The following is a 13330-nucleotide window of genomic DNA, read 5'->3' as shown; positions in this document are numbered from 1 at the left end:
CCTGAAGAGGTGGATTTGTATTGGCGATTCCCGTCACTCCACAGGAAGGCTGAGCCTGAAACGTGCCCTCCTGAGCCATTGCACTGTTTGCCAGCTGAAAAGCTGGGGGCTTTTTAATGGCTTAAGTCAACTGAAATACTTGCTTGATACTTTTGAACACTGGGATGGGTTTGGGGTTGGTTTTTCGGGGGGGATTGGTGGGGGAAAGTTGTTTGGCTTCTTAACCGCCCTCCGCAGATGCTCCAGACAGGTTCCTGGGGACACCTCGGGAGTGCTGGTGCAGCCCCAGAGCATTCCCTGCTCCCTCTTACCTGCCCCAAGGGGACGATCTGTTCTCCTGCAGTCTCGCTTTGTTCCTTCCCCGGGTAAAACTGATGCTGAAGGCTGGCCAGAAAGGAGACAGAACCATCAAATAACTCAGGCCTTTGTTTCTCACTTACCTGGGGACCACAGTTTCTGAGCCTCAAATGATGTCCCACTCTGTGGGCAACCACATAACACCCAGACTGGCTCAGCTGAGACAGGCAGAAAGAACACAGGAGATGGGGGTTATGATGTGGTGGGGATGGGGGAGGTGACAGAAGTGAATTGCATGGGCAGAGTCATGATGCCTGTGAGAGCACCCTCCAGTAGAACCATGCTGGAGGCCACCAGAGTGGCCACAGAGGCCCTGGGACAGCAGGCTGACATGCAGATAGCAGTAGCAGGCTACAGAAGTCCAAGAGGTGTCAAGTGTAATCATGACTTTTATCATGGGCCTACTTGTTTGCCACATACATGCAAAAAGAAGTACTAAAAAGAAGGAAACAAACACCAGCACCAAGTCAAGTCGTGTAGCAGGCTGGTCTTAGCAAAGCCCCTCTGCTGTCCTCTCTCTCCCACACTCTCCTATCATGGGCCAGCAGTGAAATAAAGGTTTAACATGGCCTTAGGGCCCCCAGCCCTTCCCATCACCCTCTCCACCGTGCTGAATCAGAGCCACAACACAGAGAAACAACATTTGGGAAGCAGAAACTAATCATTGTATGTTGCATAAATGGTATGAACTGTTTCTGGCAAGGCTGCATCTGTCCCTATCCCCTGCTTTTTCCCCACCAAGAAAAGCTTTTATTGTTATTACACACAGAAAGTCTGTACAAACTGCTCCCTGCAAATCACCTGCAAAATCACCTGCTGCCTTGCAGCAACAAGACGAGTCATGGTTTCCTTTCAGGCATGCCCACAGCAATCTGCTTTTGTCCCTGTCCCTGTACAGGGCATGTGTTGCTGTGCCTCATGCAAGGACCTTGTGCAGAGCTGAACAGAGGAATTACAACAAAGGAAACCTTTTTTTTTTGCCACAGAATAGAAATGGTCCTGTTTTTTCAGACCTTTGTACCTACGTGTGTTCCTAGCAAGGCTGGTACCAGGACTGGGGAGAGGATGGGAACAGGGGAGGGCAGGAGGGACGAAGACGTGACTGCACTGCATGAGAAGCAAACCCATCTCTTCTGTGCCCTGCTGCTTTGGCACTGGTGCCTCCTCAGCAGCTGAACCACAGCTGAAGGCACCTCGCGCTGCAGCACGGCACAGGGAGGGAGGCACGCTCCAGAGCAAACAGACACAGCTCCAGCGAAGTCCTGCTGGCCCCAATGGGCCCCAACTGATCAAACACCACAGTGGGCAGCAGCAAGTGGTCCTGTGCACCACTGCCTCTGAGGAGCACAAACCTGGGGATGGAAATGCCCTGCCCTTCACTCCTCCTTTGCTATGTATGGGAGTAGCTTTCCAGAGGTGAGTTATTTCCTTCTTCTGTTACCTTCTACCATAGCAGATGGCACGACTGGGCTCCCTACTTGATAGCTGCGCTGAACGGCACATCATTGCTTTGTGTTTCAAAGCACTCATGGCACCCCTGAATCCTGTCAAACTATAGTTAATGAACATGTACTTAATATGACTTGGTGCTGAATAGAATCATAGCATGGTTTGGGTTGGAAAGGACCTTAAAGCTTATCTAACAGTGATGTCTGTGTGTTTAGTTTTTTAAGAGGGTATAAATAATAAAAACCACTGGTTTGTCATCATGGCATTCAGTAATTCAGTACTGCAAATATATGAATAGCAGCTTTTTCCCATTACTGGTTTCAAACCTGCTCCTTTCCTTCTCTAACTGCTCTCTCCTTTTCATCAAATGGCTCACGGAGAGAATCCAAAAAGGACACCCATATGAAATACAAGTGTTCTGGAGTATTCTTTGCCAAACTGCCAGCAGAGGCTACAACAGGTAATACAGGCAGCAGGGGCTCGATGGAGGCCATTGGATTAGATCATACTCCAGTTAAAGACAGAGCATCTCAGATTTCTAATGTCTACTTAAATAAATTCCTTTTCCTGGTTTCTAGACAGGAGAAAACTAATACAGGAACCATCACTGAAATAAATGGCAGTCACCACATTCTGTCATAGTTAAATCTTTAAGATTATTTAAAAGCAAACTGTAATCTTTTACAGTTATGTGAAGTTATGTACAGTTGTGTACAGTTATGCACAATTATGTACAGTTATGCTCCTGTGAGGAGAAGGGAGTTGGACTTGATGATCCCCGTGGGTCCCTTCCAACTCCAGATACTCTATGATTCTATGTCAGTCTTACCCAAAGGCCACCCTGCCTGCAGAAGTCCCCAGCCTATTTCTGTCAGGGCTCCTCTCTGCTGCAAGTCTGCACTTCCTAAGATGTGCTGAGGTGAGTTACTCAGCTGAACTGGATGTGTTGGGGGGGATGTGCGCACACACACACACATGGGCACTTGCCCACGAGCGAAGCCCCATCCTGCTGTGCAGTGTGGCCCCTGGGACCTGAGGATAGAGCAGGGCAGCAGGAAAGGAGAAATTGTTCAAGAAACATTCTTGTCTGAATTTGCTGATTTGCTAAAATCAGTGTTTGGTGGAGCAGTGATAGCTTCCAACCAGGACCTGGGGACCACGAGCTCCCCAGGACCCCAGCAGAGGTGATATTAGCCCGACATAGACATGAAATGCTTGCATATCTGGGGCAGACAGATTGCGTGTGCTGCCATTAGATGTATTGTCTTAGCCAGAAGAGAGACAGGAGGTAAGAACTTTCTTTCTCTACCGCTTTATCTGCCCTCTGCAGGATTGCCAGATTATGCAGAAACACCAAGCAGCAGACAGTGAAATGTTTGCATTGCATTTGCATTGTTTACAGAGAAGAGTAAAACATGTTCCTTTTGATTGAATGTACTTATAACCGTGAGGGAGAAAACACTCATGCATGGAAGGTAGCAGTAACCACTGAATAATTTCCAAGTGCTGGTCCACAGCATGCTTCTACCACGGCCTGAGCTGGCCTCCAAGTCCTCAAGGGCAGCAGGAGAACTATGAGCTAACCCTGGCAAGCCCTGGCTTGCCCACAGTAATACACTCACTGACTTCAGGGAACAGGGCTCAGGCCCAGCGAGCATGCCAACATGTCACTCCAAATGGTCCACGGATTTATTAAGTCAGCTTTGGTGAGTGCAAAGCTGTGCATATCTGTGAGGCTGGGAGTGATGGATCGTTCTGGCTGGAGGAGGCCTCAGGTGTCCTGCTGAGCGTGACTGCTGCTCTACCCTCAGCCCTGTGGTCTCCAGGTAGTTTAAGCTCAGTGGGGTTCCTGTGGAGTCTTCCTGCACGTGTGGCTGTGTGACAAGGAAAAATGGCTCAATCTCAGTAACTTTACTGTTCCTGCACCATAAAAGGAGTTTGGTTCTTCTGATGGGTTTTGCAGCCAGGCAGATCTGCAAAGAAGCTTGCAGGTGGCTTAAAGTTGTGCATTTGCTATGTAAATCAATACTGGCAGCTATTTGCTTTGCAGCACAGAGGCTGAAACACCTGAGGCTGTGAAGGCTCCCCAGGCACTGCAGAGGTCTGCCTCTGCTCCCTTCATCTCAACCAGGCTGGTAAGACCAACAGCAAGCTTTCACCTCCTGACGAGCACCAATTTGTTCTCAGCAAAAAACTCACTGCTCCAAGTGACCCGTACCCACAGAGCAGCTTGGCTTGTACCTGTCCATTACCTCCCTGACCAGCATGCCTGTGGGAAGAGCATTAGGCAGCCAATCCCTTAATGCTGTAGATGGGGGATGCTGGTGCATGGGGCTTGCACCCCAGCACTATGGCCAGGCTCAGCAGGCTTTGCTGGGAGCACACGGGTCTGAACTCTGGGTCTGGGCAATTCAGTCTTTCTCTTCTTACCACATTTGTTACCCCATCACCCCTGTGATGGAGAAAGAGAGTGCATTCTGGTGAGCAGAAAGGATCTCAAAGCATCCAACCACTAAACACAGGAGAGAGGATGGAGATATTAAACACCTAATTAATTCAACTGATTGAGTGCGCTTCGTATTTCATTGGAATCCATGTGCTCTTCTGAATCTCTGTTTGTAAATGGGGTAAAGACCCATCAAGCTTTAATGGTGTGGAAGAACTTTACAAGGTGGCTGTCTGAGAATGCAATAGTTAAAATAAGTTAGACTCCAAATTTAACAGGGCTCTGAATAACGAACTATTCAGAGGTGGGTACCTTTGTACAGGGAAGCAGCTTCGTTTCAGTCAAATATAGAGGAGAAACAATGGAGCATGTTTCCTGTCACATTAGAAAGATTCCATAGCTTTTAATAAAGACAAAAAGAGGAGGAGTAGGTGAATATTTTAGAAGCTATTATTCAAATATCACAGTTTCAAATGGGATCTACAGTAACTTAAGACTAATTTTGAGGAGTAGCATCCATAACACAATGGACAAGCTACGTCTCCAGCAGCTCCTTTCAAGTTGGAGAGCAGAGGGAAAATTTGGAGGCCCTGGATGGTACAATGGGCTCAGCCATCCCAGTCTTCACTGCCTTTCTGAATAACACAATGTGCTTGCAACCCCATCAGCAGAGTGAGGACTGGAGGGAGTTCAGATTAAAACTGGAAGGCAGGCAAAAGATGGCACGCTTTGACTAAGCTTCCCTGGCAAACCAGTGCCAACAAATAAATCTCAACCTTCTGATCCCCAGGAGCAGGCAAGCACCCTGTATTGCAGCACAATACCACTGCAGCCTGGGGCTTTGCTTACAGTCTGCACCGAAGAGGAGGAGGCAGGGGAATGTCACTCAAGTCCTACGTCACTCATCAAACCAACACAGATCAACTCGCAGAAGCTGGTGACAGCATTAACATTCAAAGACCTGCCAGGAGAACATGAAAGGGTGAGAAGTGGGGTTTCTACACTGCTAAGAAGGTGTTCCTGCATAAAGGGGAAGAAACGAAGAAACAAAGACAGGGAAACAAAAATGCAGACCTCTGCCCATGACATCCTGCGCTGTTTTTGGCCTGGGTAGAGTTAATTTTCTGCACAGTAGATAGTATGGGGCTGTGTTCTGTATCTCTGCTGGAAAGTGTTGAGAATTCAGGAATGGTTAAACCATGACACATCCTATTGAGCTTAGAGTCCCTGTTGTCAGACCTGATAGCTGGATGAGAACAAATGGGAGATTGCCCTGAATTGAATGATGTTTTAACTCATTCAGCAGTGCAGGTATCTTGCTGGTTTCACACCGTTCTCTCAAAATCCACCTGCACGCCACACTGCTGCAAAGCTGCAGTGAGATCCCACAAGATTGCCCTGGGATGACAGAGAGCAAACCCAGCCACCACCATGCTCTGGGCTGCGTCACCAGGAGAAATGTGCCTGTCTTGTCCCTGTGCCGTGCCTCAGCCCTATCTGCTCCCCTTGGCAGAAGCAGCTTTCATATCCCCTTGGGCAGGTTTCTCACCTGCTCTCTGCTGTGTGAAACCTTTGACACATGCTGGTTTTCCCTTCTGGGAAGCTCCCAACTGAATGAACCCCAAGTCTGAGGGGGAACAAGCCTGAACAGGCAAAGGTTCACACTGAAGCAAGTCAGTGGCTGGGACACCACCTGGTTCACAACTGCCCTGATCATGTTGTCTTTCCCATCTGCAGAGCCTCCCTGCTCTTCTGCTGTTTAAGAGAGGTCTTACACCTGTTTAGGGCACCCCAGCAGGGTTTGGTGGTAGCCTAGGTTTTGGAGTAAGCATGGAGGTGCTAATACCACTGGAGGCAGGAGGAGATCACTGCCACAGCCCCTTTGCAAGTCCAGCTGGAGATCAGAGAAGATTGCTGTCTTGAGGAAAAGAAACCATTTGCTCTTCATCCGTACCACTAATGACAACAGAAACTAGATTTATTCTTACCTTCCTCTGAGTGCAGACAGCCTTCTGAAACCATCCGAGCACACACCTCTTCTTGTGGTTGTCACTGGCACAAGCTTCACTGTGCCTGCCAAACACATCATTGTAAAACTCATTTCTTCTCCTGCCTCATTTGTGGCAGGAGGCTGGGATTGCTGCTAAGGACTACCACAGGGGCCTCTGAGGACACTACCAATGCAGCACAGCCAGAGGCTTTTCTTCAGCTACCAAGAAATGCATTTCTCAAGCCCAGTGGTGTATGGGACATTACCCCAAATGAGAATTTCTGCAAGGTACAGTGCCTTGTGCATTGGAGGACCTCCAGGTTGAGCTGGAATAACATCTCTCCCTGGCTGAAAAGCACAAGGGCCTGGACTCACTCAGCAACAATGGAAATCTCTATGGCCACCCAGGGAGAAGGGAAATGACTTTGCAGGGTTCTTGGCTTTCCCTCTTCCCGGTCACACCATCTAGCTCACAGAGACTGCAGCAAATTCATCCTCACTTTCAGAGGGCTTCTCTGTCTGGAGGCAAGAGGCTGAACAAAGCCTGCCTTCAAATGCCATACGCCAGCTAGAGGAACGGATAAGGTGGTCAGGGACCAGCAGTCCCATAAGACTCAGCTGCCCTGAACCAGCAAATGCTGGGTTGTCCCCATCTTCCCTTGGTCCATGCTGTGGGCATGACTGCTCCTCCTTGTGGTATTGTCCCCACTGCTACACTCCTGATCCTTACCCCTAACCGTGCTCCGTCCTATTCCTGCTGCATGGAGGCGACAGCCTCTCTATGGATGCACAACACTGGTTTCTACCACTGCCCTCCCTGTGAAGGAAGGAGCCAGAGCTACACCCTTCCTCAAAGCACCTTTGCAACACGGCATCCACGCAGTCTGCAGTGTGCTTGTTCACCCCACATGACTGTGTGTCAGCAGACATCACCACTGTGTACCATCCATGCTGTAAGCTTCCTCACTTCTTTCTGGACCTCAACATGAAGGAAATAAAAGACAAATTTAGGACACTTGACGTAAAATTGGAAGCTTTCTGGTTAGACAGGGGCAGTGACAACTCAGTCCTCTTGTTCCCACACAACCCAGCCTGAAAAAGAGCAAGGGGTGACTCTTCAACTTCCTTAACAGTGCAAAACCTACGGAAGGGATGAGTTGTACAGAATCCAGAAGAACAGAGATTGCAACGAGTCAAATTTGCTGATAATACACTACTTGCAAAACAAGCTTCTGCTATTCCCCTCTTGACACAGCGTCTGTTGCCTACTAGGGCAATCATATCCAAGTGTAATTGTCTAACAATTGTTCGGCACTGAGAAAATAGTTCTGATTACAGGCATTAACACGTTTAGGCATTAAGCTTCCTCACTGTAATTACCCTTGAGCTTAGTCTCGCAAATGAATTAATGTGCTGATCGCCTGGACTAATAGAACCAGCAAAAGGGTGATGAATTGCTTCCAAATCAGATAAAATCAAGCGTGACATCATTTAATTAATTTCAGGGCTTGGAGCGAGGAGAAAGGGGGTCAGCATGATGCTGAGAAGAAATGCATCTCTCCCTTAGTGATTTCTTTGGAGACAGAAAGCCTCAAATAGGGGAGGATGGGGCTGGGGAGAGGGAAGGTGCACACCAGGTGTGAAAGGGGTTGCTGGAGATGGGGCTGTATTATTTCAGTGTATGAGCATGCAGCAGCATGTGGTACAGCTGATACAGGTGCAATGGATGGATTTCTGGGTATGAACAGATGCACTGCTCACCTTCTTCTGATTCCGAGTCATTCTCCAAGCACCAAGACCCATGTGGAAACTCTGTTCCTCCCGCAAGCAGAGGTGGCTCTTGGCCTTCCCCAGGGTCACAGTTCCCCCATGGGACCTGAGTGCCTGAGGATGGCATTGCCAAAAAAACACTGTCCTTCGTTCTGTTTCTGGGTTGGGATCATTTGCCAGGCTGTCAGCACAAGGCCGCCATCAGCCAGGATCTGGGCTGGCCATTGCTACTGCAAGCAGATAGACTGTTACCCTCCGTGACTTCTCCCCTGTGAAGGACCTCCTGACAGTGCTCATTTTAGAAAGGAACAAAAGGGGTCGATGGAAAGGACATGGCAGGGCTCTGGGCTGCTGCTGCTGCTAAGTACAGACTCTCTCAAATTAAAGCTTCCCCTCGGATGGCTGCCCACCTGTAAAATACAATGGCATCATAGAAGGAGTTTGTACCTGACAGGGTTACAGGCAGAGCTGTTACCTTGCAGCTCAGCAGGCAGCAATCCACCACCTATTTCAGATGTTGCATCACACAGACATCCTACACAAAGAGCCACCAAGAGAGAGCGCCTTGTAAATCAAAGGTCTCCATCACAGCTTACACAAAAGCAGAGTAGCTTTTACATATACATCTGGGGATGCACCCTTCACAAAGACACACAGTCCTGCACTTAGGCCAGTTGAAACATATGTTGGCAGCACACAGACACATATCTGCTGCCTATAGACAAACAGGCCCTGACCTCTCCTAAGTAAGTGTAGAAGCAAATGTTAACATAAAATGCATGTGCATGGATGCACGCAGATTATAACAATACGCAGCCAAAACATATAACCCTGGGCCTGAGGACAAGGATCATCTTGGAACATCACTGCTGACTTCAGCAGAAGCTGCATAGGGCCCACAATATTTTGCTGCCTGTTTTGATCTATATTTGATTTAGCTGAGTTTTGGAGCAGTGGAGGGAAGGAGGTGATGAGACCTGTGAAAGCTAAAGTTGAAGATAAGGAACTTTTCACTCTCGAAAGTGTGAAGAGTCAGCACGCTTTATCGCAGAGCCTGGCTGCCCCTTTGACAGCAAAGGAGAGGAAACAGGAAGCCAATTCCCTGTTGTTGCTGAGAACGATAAACTCTGGAGCTTCCCTGCGACAAGACTGTTTCTTGGGCTCTGCCAGAGATCACAGGTCCAGCAGCCCCATATCAACACCCTCTGGCAGCATTTGTCATTGTCTTGGATATTTTAATTCATCCAGTCGCCCTGGGGACAGTGCAGCTTATGACTCCATTTGTTTGATGCAGCCTTACAATAAATCCGGTTAGTGGAGCAGAGAGTGCAGGTTACAGTCACTGAGATATAATATAGATTCCCTATTTCCAGAACCTCATCCTGCAATGCATCAGGCACCTCCTGAGATGCCAACAGCTCTATTTCCCCATTCTATAAATGAGAACCAGCACACAACAGCAAAGAGCACCAGCAGCCAGGCACTAACTTCCACGCATGCAACGAGTTTGAAGGTCCTGATTTTCCTTTCCTAATGGTGATCTATACATATTACTGCAGTCTCACCACTGGCACCTTCACAGGCAGACAGAGATGAAGCTGGTCCTGGAAAACACCCAACTGTCCCTGCCTTGTCCGTCCAGCATATCACAGAGATGCCAGTTCTGATAGCTCTGGAGGTGCTGAGGGTCCTACTGTGCTCTTGGTGAGAGTAGCTCATCACACTTGTCTTTCTCCCATGCTAATGAACACATGGTGCACATGCTAGGGCCCAGTTTCTTTCAAAAACAAACCCAAAGAAACACTAGATCCAAATGGTGCCACATGTTCACATAATTGGCACTGACATCTTTTGCACTGCTGGAGAAGCAGCTCTGCACTTTGTGGGCAAGACAGCTTTAGGGATACAGAGAGATGGAAGGGGAAGCAACAAAGTGGTGGCTGAGAACTGACTTTTAAAGGCACGTAACCCTCCTGTCAAGGTGGGATGAACTTAGAACCCGTGGGATTTATGCATCTGAGCATCATAAGGGATCTGGGGCTTTTCCTGCACTTCAGCTCTCCAGGTGTAAAGAAGTAGGAATAAAATAATCCCCTGTCCCTGAGGGATGCTCTGTGTGGAGAGGTTTATGAAATGCTCACAAACTGTGCTTCAGGGAGGGTGCTCTTGTCAGCATCTTGCAGGGGTTTCTTGGCAGCATGACAATGTCATGGCACTCTCTAAGTGCAAGAGAGGGATTTGCTTTTACAGTATAACTTTTGCCAAACAATTAAGATGAAGAGCAATACTTTAAGTATTAAACACACGGAGTAAAAAGAAATGTTTAAAAGGCACACAGTTGGGGTGGGTTTTTATGAGTATAGATGTTGCTCTGCATGTTACAGTAAGAATTCTTGCCTTTACTGATCATAAGCTTCAATGCAAACTGTGCAATTATTACCAGGGACTTTCTTCTTCTCCCATTATGTATTACCTGCACCTAAGAGATCCAGAATTGAAAGGATCTATGCTTTCTTAACTTAACAGTTGTTTGTAAGACTTGCTCTGTATGTTTCTTATTTTACTTTTGTCATAATTTAACATAGTCTGAGATAGATAAAAATACAAAAAGATATATAAAAATGCATTATGCACTTATTGCCCAGTGTCGTTGAAACCTGCATCAAACTCACGAATGATAGGGAAAGACAAGAAATCACACTGTGCTCCACATACCTTTTTCCATTTCCACAGGACTCCTTCCCAGCCAGAACGTAAGGTACTGGAGACAACCTCCTCTAACCTCTGCTGTCATCCAGCCCACAGATATCAAATGGAAGGCATCACAGAAGATGCCATGGAGCAAAACCATCCAGTCTCTTGCCACATGGATACTCCTTTCCTGTAGTCTCCCCAAAGCCCATTGCAGGTGGGGTACTTCCTGCACTTCCTTGTTTCAGGAATATAAAACCAAAATAGGCAGCGATCTCTGAGGCCCTGGTCCTGACCCCAGACCAAGACACCACATGGTTTCCATAACATCCTCATAGGCAAGCCCAGAGAGTGTGGGCTGCACAAGCAGACAGTGACAGGGATTGAGAACTGGCTGAATGGGAGGTCTCAGAGGGTTGCGATCAGTGGTGCAGAGTCTGGTTGGAGACCTGCAGCTAGCAGTGTCCCCCAGGGGTCAATACCGGGTCCAGTCTTGTTTAACTTATTCATCAATGACTTAGAATCATAGAATCATGGAATAGTTCGGGCTGGAAAGGACCTTAAGATCATCCAGTTCCAACCCCCCTGCCATGGGCAGGGATGCCTCACACTAAACCATGTCGCCTAAGGCTCTGTCCAACCTGTCCTTGAACACTGCCAGGGATGGAGCACTCACAGCTTCCCTGGGCAACCCATTCCAGTGCCTCACCACCCTTACAGTAAAGAACGCCTTCCTTATATCCAATCTAAACTTCCCCTGCTTCAGTTTTAACCCGTTACCCCTTGTCCTGTCACTACAGTCCCTGGTGAAGAGTCCCTCTCCAGCATCCTTAGAGATTCTCCTCAGCAAGTCTGATGATGAAATGAAACTGGGAGGCGTGGCTGATACCCCAGAGTGCTGTGCTGCCATCCAGAAGGATCTAGAGAGGCTGGGGAGATGAGCAAAGAAGAACCTTTCAAAATTCAGCAAAGGCAACTGCAGGAGGTGCCTGTAGTCCCCTGGAGTACTGTGTCCAGTTCTGGGCTCCCCAGTACAAGAGAGACATGGAACTCCTGGAGCAAGTCCAGCAAAGGGCTATCAGAATGAGCAAGGGTCTGGAGCATCATTCCTACAAAACTAACTTCCCAAGACAAAACCTATTGGAAACACAGGCTTTGGCACTACCACCAAATGCAATAGCTGGGGGGGTGATGTGCTGGACCTAGTCTTTGGCTCAAATCATATGGGGGAGGCGGGGGGGTGTGTGGTAATCTGAATTCTTAGTTAATCTGGATTTGGAGTCATGTCCTAAACCATCCTGAGACCTGGGGATTGTGTGCAAGCCCTTCCTTAGGAAGTCTAGGAGGAAATGCCCCCAAAACACAAGAAAGCCACACTGAACGCCAGGTCCTATCCTTGCAAACACAACACACAGTGTTTGCATTTTTGCGTGTGGTATGTTAATATTCATGTATTTATATGCTGCCAGCCTTGGGAGCAAGCAAACGTCCTCCAACTGCGCCTTCAGGCTGGTCAAGGTAACTGACCTTTTTCATTAAGTGCTTCCAAATTTCCAATCTACCCACGGATGTGAAAAATCTGTGCTAATTACAAGCCTGTCCGTAGGCCAAAAGTGCAGCGGGGAGATGGGGGGGGGGGGGGGGGGGTTGCTGAGCTTTATTTAAAGGCACAGCATCAACCTCAGTGGGGTTTTTGGCTTGTACTAACACAGTGTCCAGGGCTCTGTTATTCAGGTAGGGTTATTTTAAAACAGAGCCAAAAATCTGGGAGTGCTTGAGGTATTGGGAGCTGCCATTGACTCAGATGCCAAGCTCCTTGAGCCACCCTCTCCATGGCTCCCTCTGATTTTTGTCCCAGTCCGTTCTGCATGCTGAACATCTGGTACCCTCGTGTCTGGTTTAATGACATCCCAAACTACGGGCATGCAACACTTACAAATAGTGCTCAACACATAATGGCTTATTAATGTAACACATACCATAGGAGAAGCGATATGAGCTCTTTCCCTTTCATATCCTTTGTAATAAAGCACATTTTGAAACTCGCTGACCTTTTTTCTTCCCCCCCCCCCTTTTTTTTTTTTAGTCTTCCCTGGCAGTATGTAGAAAAAAGCCATCAGTGTGAAGTGGAATATAATGCAGTTTATTACCATTAACAAGGGAATGGCATATAACTCTAAGGAGACAAAGCCTCAAGTGAGCTATGAAGGTCATCTTCTTGCATCCAGAAAGAAAATGTAGTAACGGCTGTGTCATGCTTCCCATTTCAGAGACAATGGGGGCTGCTTTCAGTTTTATTGTAATAAATAGTAAAAATGACGTTTTTTTTCTTTCAGGTGGAATTCCACACAATCAGTCCTCCCCACTTTGGAGGGACTGAAGGTGAGTATCTGTCTGGATTTTCCAGTGTTATTTAAATTCCTCTGGACTTGATGGTTGGTTTGCTCATGAATCTTTAGGAGACACAAAGGCTCAACTGCATACCCAATCACTGCTTCTGGGTATTCATCTCCTGGGAACACTCAGACATCCCAGTGGGTAAAAGCTGAAACAGCAAACTCACAGACTTGACCATTATTACTAGGAGCCCTCCAATGATCTTGTTGTTTCAGTCTGGGGAAACCAGG

The 13330-nt window shown here is 47.8% G+C and overlaps 1 long non-coding RNA gene across 1 annotated transcript; it reads right to left on the bottom strand.

The window, feature by feature from the left end:
- Nucleotides 1–431: 431 nt before the first annotated feature.
- On the bottom strand, nt 432–6539 carry LOC130600766 (uncharacterized). The gene is made up of 3 exons (XR_008972526.1): nt 6241–6539; nt 1799–1901; nt 432–515 (listed from the first exon to the last, which is right to left on the bottom strand). It is a non-coding gene; the product is annotated as an uncharacterized LOC130600766 (long non-coding RNA).
- Between the last annotated feature and the right edge of the window lie 6791 nt (nt 6540–13330).

The sequence above is a fragment of the Pezoporus wallicus genome, unplaced genomic scaffold (genome assembly GCF_028554395.1).
Source record: "Pezoporus wallicus isolate ANWC-B61680 ecotype Strahan unplaced genomic scaffold, APGP_CSIRO_Pwel_v1 contig_6566, whole genome shotgun sequence".
Classification (NCBI taxonomy): domain Eukaryota; kingdom Metazoa; phylum Chordata; class Aves; order Psittaciformes; family Psittacidae; genus Pezoporus; species Pezoporus wallicus.
The sequence above is the reverse complement of the archived record's forward strand: the minus strand, read 5'-3'. Positions and strand labels throughout refer to the sequence as shown.